Source organism: Arvicola amphibius, chromosome 11 (genome assembly GCF_903992535.2).
Source record: "Arvicola amphibius chromosome 11, mArvAmp1.2, whole genome shotgun sequence".
Classification (NCBI taxonomy): domain Eukaryota; kingdom Metazoa; phylum Chordata; class Mammalia; order Rodentia; family Cricetidae; genus Arvicola; species Arvicola amphibius.
Window position 1 is genome coordinate 55,788,259 of NC_052057.2, and position 15,810 is coordinate 55,804,068.

Consider the following 15,810-nt stretch of genomic DNA (forward strand, 5'->3'; position numbering starts at 1 on the left):
AAATTTATGGGGAAGGGATGTACAACAACAATTAAAATTGATAATTACCAATGATTATTCTCAAGTGAGTAAAGATATCATGAAGGCACAAGGCTTTGTACCAGGAAAAGGGCTGGGGGCTCGCCTTCAAGGACAAAGTGACCCCGTGTTGCCCACTCCCAAATCTGATCGGAAGGGCTTGGGTTTTTCCTAGGGGCCACTGATGATGCGTTACGCATCCCCTGGGGCACAGATACACCCATTTGGGTGCCTCAGTGGCCCCTGTCTATGGAAAAGCTCCAGGCCGCACACATATTAGTTAAAGAACAACTTCAGCTTGGTCATATTGAACCTTCTGTGTCTCCTTGGAATTCCCCTATTTTCATCATAAAAAAGAAGTCAGGAAAATGGAGGCTGCTGCATGACCTTAGAGCAGTTAATGCACAGATGCAACTCATGGGATCTGTCCAAAGAGGGTTGCCTCTTTTAAGTGCTTTACCAAGAGATTGGCCTGTTTTTGCCATAGATGTTAAGGATTGCTTCTTTTCTATACCCTTGCATGTTTTAGATAAACATCGTTTTGCATTTATTGTTCCCTCTATAAATCATGAACAGCCTGATGAACGCTATCAATGGAAGGTCTTACCACAGGGTATGGCCAACAGTCCCACCATGTGCCAGCTATACGTGGATCAGGCGTTACAACCAGTGAGACGTAGTTTTCCCAAAGTTAGGCTGATCCATTACATGGATGATATCCTATTGGCAGCAAAACAAGAGCATATGCTAGAACGGGCATTAGTTGCCCTGGAGGCATCCTTAAAACAAAAGGGGCTGATTATTGCCGCCGATAAGATTCAAAAGACAAGTATTATAGAGTTTTTAGGAGCCCGTGTTACCCCAAAACAGATTTTTCCACAAAAAATTTGCATTCGCACATCACATTTATGCACTTTAAATGATTTTCAAAAATTGCTCGGAGATATAAATTGGCTGAGAGGATATCTCCCCATTACTCGTGAGGTTTTGCAGCCGTTATTCTCCATATTAGAAGGAAATCCTGATGTAACGTCACCTAGAGAGCTTACACCCAAAGGAAAAGAAGCATTAAAGATAGTGGAAAAGACCATAGAACAAGCGCAGGTTCTTCGGTTTGATCCAGAACAACCATTATTGCTTTGCATTCTGCGCACTGTTGGTCATCCTACTGGAGTATTGTGGCAGACAGGCCCGATTTGGTGGATACATGGTCATACACTTGGTTCGCGCACGTTAAGCTATTATCCTGATTTAGTGGCACAACAGGCATTATTGGGAGTGAAGTTCAGCTTGACCACCTTTGGCAAAATGCCAGAAAAGTTAATATTGCCTTATACCAAAGATCAAATTGAGGTTTTGACAGGGACTGCTGATGATTGGGCCGTATTGATTTCCTCATATTCAGGCGTTATTGATAATCATTATCCGTCTGATAAATTGCTGTCCTTTATGGCACAGAATGTTGTATATTTTCCAAAGATTACCAGTGCTTCTCCTTTGAATAATGGCTTGACTATTTTTACTGATAGGTCCAAAACTGGAATTGGAGCCTATATGGTATATGGCTCCCCGCCTGTTACTCTGAAATTTCGCTCTGGAGCACCCCAAGTCGTGGAGTGTCAAGTAGTGTTGGAGGTCTTTAAGGCCTTTCCCCATCAGCCTTTTAATTTGTATTCTGATTCATGCTATGTAGTTAATGCTGTAAAACATCTGGAAGTGGCTGCATATGTTAAACCTAATAGCATGGTTGCATCTTTGTTATTACAAATTCAGAGTTGTATAGTTCAACGTGCTAAACCATTTTTTATCGGTCATATTAGAGCTCATTCCGGTCTTCCTGGACCTATGACTGAAGCTAATGATATGGTTGATAGGGCTACCAGGGAAATGGCTTTAGTTGCCCTGGATCCTATGCAATTGGCTGAACAATTTCATAGAAAGTTTCATGTGCCTGCAAATACCCTTCGCCTTAAGTTTAATATTACTCGCGACCAAGCGCGTGAGATAGTTAAACAATGTTCCTCCTGTGTGGTTTTTCATCATCCGCCTCATATTGGGGTTAATCCACGTGGGTTAAAGCCACTTACCCTTTGGCAGATGGATGTTACTCATGTTTCAGAATTTGGCAAACAAAAATATTTGCATGTTTCTGTGGACACTTGTTCAGGTGTTATACATGCCACCCCGTTATGTGGTGAAAAGGTCCTTAACGTAAAGACCCATTGCCTAGAAGCCTGGGCTGCTTGGGGCAAGCCTTATTCTTTAAAAACTGATAATGGCCCGGCATATGCCTCTAAAAGTTTTCAACAATTCTGCTCTATTTTTGAAATTAATCATATTACTGGTTTGCCCTATAATCCACAAGGACAAGGCATCGTGGAAAGGGCTAACCGCACCATTAAGGAATTGCTTCAAAAACAAAAAGGGGGAATAGCCGAGGGCGCATCCCCGCGAGATAGAATATCTCTCGCTCTCTTTACATTTAATTTTCTGACCTTGGATTCCAATGGCCGTTCAGCCGCGGAAAGACATATGGACCACAGACACAGAAATACAGAATTAGTAAAATGGAAGGATGTAATTGATAATAAATGGTATGGACCGGACCCTGTGATACAGAGGTCCAGGGGAGCTGTTTGTGTCTTTCCTCAGAATCGGCCAGACCCGGTGTGGATCCCTACCAGACTGACAAGGATCGTGACAACACTGGAACAGCCTGACGAAGAGCAAGGAGATGTTGCTGCTCCTGATCCTGTTGGTGAACCTGCCGGTTCCAGTTGAATCTGAAGAATCTTATTTCTGGGCTGTGGCCCGTACATGGCCCATTCCAATTCCTGTTCACAATGAGTCCACAATATTGCCACAATTTTTTGTTGATAGTTGCCAATTGAACTTAGTTTGCAAAAAGGTGGATGCACAGGAACAAAAATTTAATCAAACTGTAGTGCCCCTAGCAGGAACTTTATGTTTTACCACAAATCAGAGCACTTCTATCTCAGACTGCATCTTGCTAGATGCTATGAATCTTACTGTAGCTAGAGATCCATTTTTAGAAGATACCCCCAATTTTTTGAGAAAGGCCATTAGCGTAGCCCTGCCTCAGGTCAGATCTGGAGCTAAATCTGGATCTGGCTCCTATTCCGGTTCCAATGATACTGTTAATGTTACCACTTATGGGATAAGTTGCAACCTTACAACGCCCAATTGGGTACAGGTTAGCAAGGTTAATAATAGTGATTCACAGGTTGGCAATAGTAATCATACTAGTAATAATATTTTTTCTTGGTCTGTCCCTAGATGCTCTGGTAATGATTTGAGCTATCCCCCTGAATTTGTGGATTGCAGAGGACGATATGATAAGTTTTACAATAATTCTGGATGGGTTCTTAGGAATCTTAACCATTTTAAGGTTAAAAGAAAACTTATGATAAAGGTTGGATCACCCTTTACTCCGTGGATACTTATAAATTCCAGAGGAGCTATAACTGAGTTGTCTCCATTTGCTACATTTGTTCGCTCTGGAATAATTATGTTAAATAATTATACAGGGATTATGAATCACACTTCTAAAGAAATTAATATAACTAGTGTAGAGAAAAAACATAATACTACTCTACGGCAAACCAGAGTTTGCCTGGATCCTCCCTTTGTCTGGCTTTTGTTTAATACTACAGGGAGTTCAAATAATACTGCAGTTGATTGCAAGAAGGATAATTGCTCTCTGTCACAATGTTGGAATTTCTACCATTCAGGTGCGATTGTTATGCGCATCCCTACCTTTGTGTTTTTGCCTGTAAAAACCAATCCTAAGAACTTCCCATTAGCCACCCTGGTTCGCCGGAAAAGGGATTTTGGCATTACAGCAACTATTGTGACGGCTATTGCAGTGTCTGCTGCGGCGGCTGTTACTGCAGGAGTAGCTATGGCCAATCAAGTTCAGACAGTTACTATTATCAATTCCGTGGTTCAAAAAACCTCGGACGCTATGTATATACAAGAAAAGATTAATCATCAATTAATGTCAGGTATTTTATTGTTAAATAAGAGAGTTGATTTGGTGGAAAGAAATATGTTAAAAATGTTTGATATAGTTACCTTTGGTTGTGTGGATCGTACTAAGCACTTGTGTGTTACCCCCTATACTGCTACCCTTAATGAATCCCGAGCGATTTCTCAATATCTAAATGGCAATTGGACAAGGGAATTGGAACAATTGCAAGCCAATTTTAGTTTGAAGATTTTGGCTTTGAATCAAACCCAGGCGACTATGGTTTCGCTGGGGGAATTTACAGATTGGCTGGTAGATACCTTTTCATATATTAAGGAATGGGCAGGGGTTGGCGTGCTAGGATTAATATTAACTTCGGGAGTGATATTGGCGTTGTTTCTGATTCTAAGGCTGATTCGGGTAAGGAAACGGGAAAAGGTGGCCATTGCACGTGCCCTCGCAGCCTTGGAGGCCGGCAACTCCCCCCAAGCTTGGATCAGCATCTTACAGGACTCCTGACCCTGATCCCTGCTTTTGCACCCGAAGGCCATTGAGCCATTGCACTCGGAAAGAGGGATCGATGAGGTTCCCCTGAATCTGGGGATGTGTTGTCCTGGACAGGAGGTCTTGCACCTAAGAGTGCACTGAGTAGATCCACTCAGGAGATCATGACCTTATGCATATGGGTAGTCCTGCTTATTTTTCCCATCCCTGAGAAAAACGGGACATGTCTACATTTTCAGGGTAAGGTCCTCTGACCTCAGCCTTGACTGTCTTTTAAATTTCATAAAATTAAAAGGGGGGAACTGTGGCGGCCGCACTTACATTTCGCCATTACAAGATGGCGCCGAGGGCTAAAGTAAACAAGTATGTGGCGCGAACTTTTCGCGCCACATCTGCCTAGCAACAGGTTTCCACCAATCCTTTTCTGCCTCGTCACCTAATCAGTAGACACGCCCCGTCCTCCTGTATATAAGCCGCCACCCAGCCCGGCTCGGGGCCCCCTGCTTCCAGCTCTCCCTCAACCAAGCAGCGCTTCAATAAAGTGTGATCAGAGAAGAATCCTGTGTCGGTGGTGATCTTTCCCTGCTGGTCGGGGCTCGCTCGCCGCATAAAGGTGCCATCATCTCCAAGGAGCTCAACAGGCCGAGGCAAAGCCTTCCTTACATGGGCATTTGGGGAATATTCAAGATCCAAACCACTACAGGTTTATGGTTACAGCAGGACAGAGGGTGGCCTGTACCAAGTTTCCAGTCTTGGAAGCTAGGGCCAGGTCATCAGATGTAGTCCACCTGTAGGGAGAAAGGATGATAAACTTGGGGAGAAAATTAGAAAAGTAGCCTGTTTTGAAGTTTACGGGAGTGTGGTGGTTTGAATAAGAATGTCCCCTGTAGGCTCATGTGTTTGAACAGAGCACTTGTTCCCCATTTGGTGGCACTGTTTGGGAAGGTTTAAGAGATGTGGTGTTGGAGGAAGGATGTCTCTGGGGGTGGACTCTGAGAGGTAAAGACTCACGCATTTCCAGCGTGCTCTGCTTTGTGCTCTAGCTCTTGGCTTACTGCTCTTGCCATCAGGCTGTTGCCCTACTTCCCCACCATGATGGTGGTGGGCTCTCATTTCTCTGCCGCCATAAGACCACATAAACTGGTTTTCCCTTCTACAGGCTGCCTTGCTCATGGGTGTTCTGTCACAGCAACAGGAAAAACTAATGTAGCGAGTCACAGAAAGGCTGTCTGTGTCTGCTGCTTGTGAGAGAAGAGTGGCGCTGTCATAGGAGCAGCTCACTGAGGAAGAAGGGCGAGGTCGGTGCTGGACCAGACGGGTTTGGTCAGGTGAAGGAAAACTAACTCTGTCTAAAAGGAGGTAAAGGTTGTTTAGGTGGGGGCCAGTATGAGGGACTGATAAGATATGGGGCACTCTCTGCTTCCTGGAAGTGAAGTCATAGCTGTGGATGAGGACGTTCAGGGAGAAAGTAAGGAGCAGTCAGGCAGAGCACCCATAAATAAAGATCAAGAGACAGGTAGAAGCTGACGGTGGGAGCAGAGCATGTGCTTGGCATCCTAGTGCCCTGTGCTCAGGCTCCAGTACGTGCACGTTTATGGAGAGGGAGGGATCAGTAGCAAGAAAGAAGCTGAGAGCAAGGATCAAAGTTGGGATAAAGATTGGAACGGGAAGCAGTCTTGGGCACAGGTTAGCTGTAGGAGGAACTCTTCATTGCAAATGTAGGTAGGTAGCAAACATGAGGATCAAAGTTGGGATAAAGATTGGAACGGGAAGCAGTCTTGGGCACAGGTTAGCTGTAGGAGGAACTCTTCATTGCAAATGTAGGTAGGTAGCAAACATGAGCTGCTATCTGACTCAGCTGGGTAATTTTTGTTTTTTGTAATTCAATTTTATCATGAACTAGTATGTAACTGACATAAATGTAAAATTTTCAAAGAATTGAAACATAAACGATCTAACAGCAAATAATGCAACAAGATTTTCCAAATCATGCAACTGGCAGTTGCTATAGACATTTCCTTTTGTAGAAAAAAGCTGTGACAAGCGACTTCACCACTGTACCCTGTGAAACCAGACAGTTGCATGCCTTAGAAATCTGTGGTATAAAATAATTGTTAAGCCAGACATGGTGACACATACTTGTAACCCCAGTGTTCTCGGGGTCAAGCCAAGATAGGTAGCTACAGGCCAGTGGGTACAGTGAGAATGTCTAAAAAAGCAAAACAAGAAACAGAAGTAGGAAAGAACAATTCAAAAGATTCTTTGAACTCGGGAGGCAGGTGGATCTCTGTGAGTTCGAGGCCAGCCTGGTCTACAAGAGCTAGTTCCAGGACAGGCTCCAAAGCCACAGAGAAACCCTGTCTCGAAAAGAGATTAGCTAGAAATTTTAGACCTAGTGTCCACCCTTTCGACATTCCAGCATGGTGTGGTCATTACAGATGTGTTGGGCTCCATTCGTAGCTATCATGGGAGGTTGGAGATTTCTGCTTTAGACCTTGCTGTAAAGATACTCTGTTAAGATGCTTTTATATAAAAATCAAAAGCGATACGATACAGCTATTTCAGGTATTGTATTAAGTACATCTAGTTTTCGCTAAAGAGAAGTAGCTTCTTGTCTGGATACTGCAGACGCTGTAACATCCGTCACCCAGTGTTAGCAGAACCAGAACACAGATCCAGCCAGCCGCTGCTGAGCTCCCAGCAGTGTTTACTTGGGGTACATTTGAAATTGTCCACATTGCTGGCTTTTCTACTACCTAAGATGAGAATGCAAGTCCTGTACCCTAACTAATTGGTCCTGTAGTTGGGGAATTTTTACTCTAACCACACATTGGAATGCCAAAATGTTGTTGGTTGTTTTACTCTCTGGGGGGGGGGGGGTGGTCTGCCACACAGTTCCCACACAGAGGCTTATTCTTACTTGTGAATGTGAATGCCCGCCTTAGCTTGGCTTGTTTCTAGCCAGCTTTGCTTAAGTTATCCTGTTTACCTTTGGCCTCTGGGTTCTCTCCTTTTCTTACCTCTGTAATCTTACTTTCACTCTTGCTACGTGGCTGGCTGTGTGACTGGGTGGCTGGCCCCTTCTTTTTTCACTCCGTGATCTCTCTTTTCTCTCTTCTTCTTCTGTTCATACTCTGCCTGCCAGCCCTGCCTATCCTTTCTCTTGCCTCACTATTGGCCATTCAGCTCTCTTTTAGACCATCAGGTGTTTTAGACAGGCAAAGTAACACAGCTTTACAGAGTTAAAACAAATGCAACATGAAAGAATGCAACAACACATCTTTGCATCCTTAAAACAAATGTTCCACAGCATAGACAAATGTAACACATCTTAAAATAGTGTTCCACAGCAGGTCCTGTTTTGTTTTTTTGTTTTTTTTTTTTTCTGTGTTTTTCTTTTGGTTTTTCAAAGCAGGGTTTCTCTGTGTAACAGCTCTGACTGTCCTGGAACTCACTTTGTAAACTAGGCTGGCCTTGAACGCAAAGGTCTACCTGCTTCTGCCTCCTGAGTGCTGAGATTAAAGGCCAACTTACTCAGTTTCTTCTTTTATTAAGTTCTCACTGTGAAACTCTGCTGTAAACTTCCTCTCTGTTTAAGTCTTTAGATCACAGAATATTAGGGAAATATTGCATTGTTTTGTTCTGAGAAGTCAGTTTTGTAAAACTTACAGAACCCTGGGATAAGAAATTGTTAGTAATAGTGACTGGGAGAGTTTTAATAAAAAATCTTTTTCTTTTCTTTTTTTAAATATTGATTTTATTGAACTATACATTTTTCTCTGTTCCTCTCCCTGTCTCTTCCCTCCCCTTCAATACTCTTCCAAGGTCCCCATGCTTCCAATTTACTCAGGAGATCTTGTCTTTTACTATGTCCCATGTAGATTGGATCCATGTATGTCTCTCTTAGGGTCCTCATTGTTGTCTAGGTTCTCTGGGATTGTGATTACTAGGCCTGTTTTCTTTGCTTTATGTTTAAAAACCACTTATGAGGGCTGGAGATATGGCTCAGAGGTTAAGGGCATTGCCTGCTCTTCCAAAGGTTCTGAGTTCAATTCCCAGCAACCACATGGTGGCTCACAACCATCTGTAATGGGGTCTGGTGCCCTCTTCTGGCCTGCAGGCATACACATAGACAGAATATTGTATACATAATAAAGAAATAAATTAAAAAAACTTATGAGTACATACGATATTGTGTTTCTGGGTCTGGGTTACCTTGCTCAATTTGATGTTTTCTGGCTCCATCATTTGTCTGCAAATTTCAAGGTGTAATTATTTTTCTCTGTGTGTAGTACTCCATTGTATAAATGTACCACAGTTTCTTTATCCGTTCTTTAGTTGAGGGGCATTTAGGTTGTTCCCTCTACCTAAATAATTTTTTATTGATAGTATTTTGCCTTTTTCATATATGTGAGATGAATTCTTTACGTTTTTCATCCATGTTACTAATTGGGCATTGAATTCTCCTTTTTCATGTCACTCCTCATTAGTATAATAAATACGGTAATGTGTTTTTAAAGATTGATATTATTCCAGTACATATCACACACATGCAATTTGTAGCATATATAAAACCAGAGATCTTTCTAGACTATTCACAGGTATGTGTTTCCACCGTGATTTTGTTTTTTTCCTTTTCATGTGAGGATGAAACCCAGAGTCACACATACTAGGCAGATGCTCTAGTGTTGAGCTAGCTACCAAGCCTCACAGTGCATCTTAGAACCTTAGGTAAAAAGTGTGTAACTTTTTAGAGCAAGGAAAACTGAAAATGGAACCCAGTATAAATCACAAGTATTTTTCTAACACAGAAATTGTCTTGTGACAAAGTTGTAACTTGTCCTAGTTATCTATTTTCTGGGTCAGAGGTAAGTAAGTTCTACCACAAACTGGTAGAGGGAAAAGTCTCCTGTAGGTGACATTTGAACATAGTGATAGCTGACTAGTTTGCAGTAGAGAGGCTTTAAATGGGTGGGCTAGTTTCACATCTCTCGTTCATCTATATGCAGTGCTTCAGAATCCTGCAGAAAAGTCCTAGGCTTTGAAAGCTTACTGTTGTTGCAGGTCTGGTTGGAGAGAAGTGATACCTGCTTGTGCACACCTGTTACTGTGCCTCTCAGCTCCCAGTGTGCTGGCATTACCTGTCACTTAATCTCTTTCTGGCAGTGTCGAGAATTTGTGCCTCTTGAATGCCCAGTGCATCACCTCATGTAGCACCTGTAGCTGACGTGTCATCAGGGCTAACCTAAGTTTTCCCCCTTCTTTCTCAGGCACCATCAGAGAGTCTCAGTGGAATGGCTTGAGTTCGTTGCCGATATTCTTAATAAAGATGCAAAGAATTATCGTGCATGGCAGCATCAACAGTGGGTCATTCAGGTACTGCCTTCCTTAGGGTCTAAGTATGCGCCTGAATGGGGATGTTGACTTTTTGACCTTCCTACCTTTGCTTCCCAAGTGCAGGGATTCTACTATATTCAATTTTGTACGCCAGTGAGATTGAACCCAGCGTGCATGAGAGGCAGTCTATGAGCTTGGTATACCCCAAGACCTAGTATTTTTATTTTTATTGAAAACTGTAATCAGCTAAGTATGATGGTTTCATATTTATAATCCTAGCACTTAAGGGGGCAGAGGCAGGCAGATCTCTGAGTTTAATGTTACCCTGGTCTACATAAGCAAATTCCATGCCAGATTGGGAGACATAGCGTGGCCCTGTGTCAAAAACCAAAGCAAACAGAAAAAAATTGTAATTACATAAAACTGTGTGTTACACACAAATAAACACACATCCATGTCACCTACCTACCACAACAACATAAATACAGTATTACCAGTGTCTTTGAAAAGCTACCTCATGAGGTACTTTTTTTTTTTTTTATTAAAAATTTTCATGTCTTTCCCTCCTCCTCCCCATTCCCTCCCCTCCCTTCCACCCATACCCCCACTCCCTCCCTCTCCAGGCCAAAGAGCCATCAGGGTTCCCTTCACTATGTTAAATCCAAGGTCCTCCCCACTCCCCCTAAGTAAGGGAAGGTGAGCAACCAAACTGATAAGGCTCACAGTGAGCCCATCCATGCTGTAGAGTCCAAGCCCATCACCGTTGTCCTTGGTTTCTCAGTCCTCCTCCAACGTCAACCACATTCAGAGAGTCCGGTTTGGTCGCCTGTTCCATCAATCCCATTCCAACTGGACTTGGTGATCTCCCATTAGTTCTGTCCGACCGTCTCAATGAGTGAACGCACCCCTCACGGTCCTGTCTTCCTTGCTCATGATCTCCCTCCTTTTGCTCCTCATCAGGACTTTGGGAGCTCAGTCCGGTGCTCCAATGTGGGGCTCTGTCATTTTCTCCATCCAATGCCAGGTGAAGGTTCTATGGTGATATACAAGATATTCATGAGTATGGCAATAGAATCTGGACATTTCTGGCTCCCTCTCCTCAGCTGTCCAAGGAACTAGCTGGGGGCATCTTCCTGGAAACCTGGGAACCCCTCTAGAGTCAAGTCTCTGCCAACCCTAGAATGGCTCCCTTAATTAAGATATATAATTTCCTGTTCCCACATCCACCCTTCCTATATCCCAACCATCCTATTCCCCCAAGCTCTCCCCATCCTCCACTTCACACTTTTCTTTCCCCATCCCCCCTCCCCCCATCCCACCCCACCCCCATGTTCCCATTTTTTTGCCTGGCAATCTTGTCTACTTCCAATATCCAGGAGGATAACTATATGTTTTTCTTTGGATTAACCTTCTTATTTAGGATCACGAATTATAGGCTCGATGTCCTTTATTTATGGCTAGAAACCAATTATGAGTGAGTACATCCCATGTTCATCTTTTTGGGCCTGGGTTACCTCACTCAGGATGGTGTTTTCTATTTCCATCCATTTGCCTGAAAAATTCAAGATGTCATTGTTTTTTACTGCCGAGTAGTACTCTAATATGTATATATTCCATACTTTCTTCATCCATTTTTCCACTGAAGGGCATCTAGGTTGTTTCCAGGTTCTGGCTATTACAAATAATGCTGCTATAAACATAGCTGAACAAATACTTTTGTAACATGATTGGGCATCTCTTGGGTAAATTCCCAAGAGTGGGATTGCTGGGTCGTGGGGTAGGTGGATACCGAATTTCCTGAGAAACCGCCACACTGCTTTCCAAAGTGGTTGCACAAGTTTGCATTCCACCAGCAATGGATGAGTGTACCCCTTACTCCACAACCTCTCCAGCAAAGGCTATCATTGGTGTTTTGGATTTTAGCCAATCTGACAGGTGTAAGATGGTATCTCAAAGTTGTTTTGACTTACATTTCCCTGATTGTGAAGGAGGTTGAGCATGCCCTTAAGTGTCTTTTGGCCATTCGAACTTCTGTTGAGAATTCTCTATTCAGTTCAGTGCTCCATTTTTTAATTGGGTTCATTAGCATTTTAAAGTCTAGTCTCTTGAGTTCCTTATATATTTTGGAGATCAGACCTTTGTCTGTTGCTGGGTTGGTGAAGATCTTTTCCCAGTCAGTAGGCTGCCTTTGTGTCTTAGTGACAGTGTCCCTTGCTTTACAGAAGCTGCTCAGCTTCAGGAGGTCCCATTTATTCAATGTTGCCCTTAATGTCTTTGCTGCTGGGGCTATACGTAGGAAGCGGTCTTCTGTGCCCAAATGTTGTAGAGTACTTCCCACTTTCTCCTCTAACAGGTTCAGTGTGTTCAGATTGATATTGAGGTCTTTAATCCATTTGGAATTGAGTTTTGTGCATGGTGATAGATATGGATCTACTTTCATTCTTCTACAGGTTGCCAGCACCATTTCTTGAAGATGCTTTCTTTCTTCCATTGTGTACTTTTAGCACCTTTATCGAAAATCAGGTGTTCATAGGTTTGTGGTTTAACATCCGGATCTACTATTCGATTCCATTGGTCGACTTCTCTGTTTTTATGCCAACACCAAGCTGTTCTCAATACTGTAGCTCTGTAATAGAGTTTGAAATCCTGGATGGTAATGCCTCCAGAAGTTTCTTTATTGTATAAGATTGTTTTGGCTATCCTGCGTTTCTTGTTCTTCCATATAAAGTTGATTATTGTCCTCTCAAGATCTGTGAAGAATTTTGATGGCATATTTAAGGGGATTGCATTAATCTATAGATTGCCTTTGGTGGAATCGCCATTTTTACTATGTTGATCCTCCCAATCCAAGAGCAAGGGAGATTTTTCCATTTTCTGTTATCCTCTTCAATTTCTTTCTTCAACGACTTAAAGTTCTTGTCAAATAGATCTTTCACTTCCTTGGTTAGAGTTACCCCAAGATATTTTATGCTATTTGTGGCTATCATGAAAGGTGACGCTTCTCTGATTTCTTTCTCTGCTTCCTTATTCTTTGTATATAGGAGGACAACTGATTTTTTGGAGTTGATCTTGTATCCGGCCACGTTAGTAAAGGAGTTTATCAGCTGTAAGAATTCTTTGGTGGAGTTTTTGGGGTCGCTTATGTACGCTATCATATTATCTGCAAATAATGAAAGTTTAACTTCTTCCTTTCCAATCTGAATCCTCTTGATTCCCTTATGTTGTCTTATTGCTATTGCTAAAACTTCAAGCACTATATTGAAGAGATAAGGATTGAGAGTGGACAGCCTTGTCGTGTTCCTGAATTTAGTGGGATTGCCTTGAGTTTCTCTCCGTTTAATTTGATGTTAGCTGTCAGCTTGCTGTAAATAGCCTTTATTATTTTTAGGAATGACCCTTGTATCCCTGATCTTTCCAAGACCTTTATCATAAAGGGGTGTTGAATTTTGTCAAATGCTTTTTCAGCATCTAATGAGATGATCATATGGTTTTTATCCTTCAGTTTATATGATGGATTACATTGAGAGACTTTTGTATGTTGAAACAGCCCTGCATCTCTGGGATGAAGCCTACTTGATCGTAATGGATAATTTTTCTAATGTGTTCTTGCTAGTATTTTATTGAGAATTTTTGCGTCAATGTTCATGAGTGAGATTGGCCTGTAATTCTCTTTCTTGGTTGAGTCTTTGTGTGGTTTAGGTATCAGGGTAATTGTAGCTTCATAAAAGGAATTTGGCAATGACTGTTCTGTTTCTATATTATGAAATACATTAAGGAGTATAGGTATTAGGTCTTCTTGGAAGTTCTGGTAGAATTCTGCATTGAAACTATCTGGTCCTGGGCTTTTTTTGGTAGGGAGGTTTCTGATAACAGTTTCTAATTCTTCGCCACTAACAGGACTATTTAGATTGTTCACCTGGTCCTGGTTTAACTTTGGTATATGGTACTTATCTAAAAGTGTCCATTTCTTTTACATTTTCCAATTTTGTGGCATACAGCCTTTTGTAGTAAGATCTAATGATTCTCTGAATTTCCTCTGTGGCTGTGGTTATGTCCCCCTTTTCATTTCTAATCTTATTAATTTGTTTGTTCTCTCTCTACTGTTTGATTAGTTTGGCTATGGGTTTGTCAATCTTGTTGATTTTCTCCAAGAACCAGCTTTTTGTTTCATTGATTCTTTGGATTGTTTTCTGTGTTTCTATTTTGTTGATTTCTGCCCTCAGTTTGATAATTTCCAGTCTTCTTTTCCTCCTAGGTGAGTCTGCTTCTTTCTTTTCTAGAGCTTTCAGGTGTGCTGTTAAGTCTCCAATGTGTGCTTTCTCCGTTTTTTTTTTTTTTTAAAGTGGGCACTTAGTGCTATGAATTTTCCTCTTAGCACTGCTTTCATAGTGTCCCATAGGTTTGAGTATGTTGTGTCTTTATTTTCATTAAATTCAAAGAAGACTTTAATTTCTTTATTTCTTCCTTGAGTCAGGTGTGGTTCAGTAGTTGACTGTTCAGTTTCCATGATTTTGTAGGCTTTCTGGGGGTAGCGTTGTTGAATTCTAATTTTAATCCATGGTGATCCGATAAGATGCAGGTGGTTACTAATATGTTTTTGTAACTGTGGAAGTTTGCTTTGTTACCGAGTATGTGGGCAATTTTCCAAAACGTCCCATGAGCCGCAGAGAAGAAGGTATATTCTTTCCTATTTGGGTGGAATGTTCTATAGATGTCTGTTAAATCCATTTGGTTCATTACCTCCATTAAGTCTCTTAATTCTCTGTTAGGTTTCTGTCGGATTGATCTGTCCATTGGTGAGAGAGGAGTGTTGAAGTCTCCCACTATCAGTGTGTGTGGTTTGATTGCTGCTTTGAGTTCTAGTAGTGTTTCTTTTACATAAGTGTGTGCTTTTATATTACGGGCATAGATATTTAGGATTGAGACTTCATTTTGATGGATTTTTCCTGTAATGAGTATAAAATATCCCTTTCCATCTCTTCTGATTGATTTTAGTTTGTAGTCAACTTTGTTAGAAATTAGTATGGCCACACCAGCTTGTTTCTTAGGTCCATTTGCTTGATAAACCTCTTCCTAACCCTTTACTCTGAGTAGATGTCTGTCTTTGTGGTTGAGGTGTGTTTCTTATAAACAGCAGAATGTTGCATCCTGTTTTCGTATCCAATCTCTTAGCCTGTGCCTTTTCATAGGTGAATTGAGTCCATTGATACTAAGTGATATTAATGACCAATGGATGTTAACTCCGGTTGTCATTTTTTATTTGGTAGTAGAGATTGTGTGCTGGTGAAGGGTTGCTAGATGTCTGAGTTATTTTGGGCAATGCTGGACTCCTTGGTTTGTGATTTTCCTTCTATTACTTTCTGTAAGGCTGGATTTTTGACTACGTATTATTTAATTTTTTTTTTATCTTGGAATATTTTGTTTTCTCCATTTATAGTGAACGAAAGCATGGCTGGGTATAGGAATCTGGGCTTGCATCCATGGTCTCTTAGTTTCTGCAAAACATCTATCCAGGACCTTCTGGCTTTCATGGTTTCCATAGAGAAGTCAGGTGTTAGTCTGATAGGTTTACCCTTATATGTTACTTGACCTTTTTCCTTTGCAGCTCTTAATATTCTTTCTTTATTTTGTATGTTTTGTGTTTTGATTATAATATGGCAAGGGGATGTTTTTTTTTGTGATCCAGTCTATTTGGTGTTCTGTAAGCTTCTTGAACCTTAATAGGAATATCTTTCTTTAGGTTTGGGAAGTTTTCTTCTATAATTTTATTAAATATATTTTCTGGACCATTGAGCTGTAATTCTTCTCCTTCATCTACTCCTATTATTCTTAGGTTTGGTCTTTTTATTGTGTCCCAGATTTCCTGAATGTTTTGTGATGAAAATTTGTTGGATTTGCTGTTTTCTTTGATCAGTGCGTTTATTTTTATTTTCTCTATGGTATCTTCAGAATCTGAGATTCTT

General features: G+C 41.5%; 1 long non-coding RNA gene across 2 annotated transcripts in view; it reads left to right on the forward strand.

The window, feature by feature from the left end:
* Nucleotides 1–15,810, forward strand: part of LOC119826337 — a 96,479-nt gene that overhangs the window by 21,578 nt on the left and 59,091 nt on the right. For both annotated transcript variants that reach the window (XR_005287399.1, XR_005287400.1), the window contains exon 4: nucleotides 9,781–9,886. This is a non-coding gene — a long non-coding RNA (uncharacterized LOC119826337). The remainder of the gene's footprint in view (nucleotides 1–9,780; nucleotides 9,887–15,810) is intronic.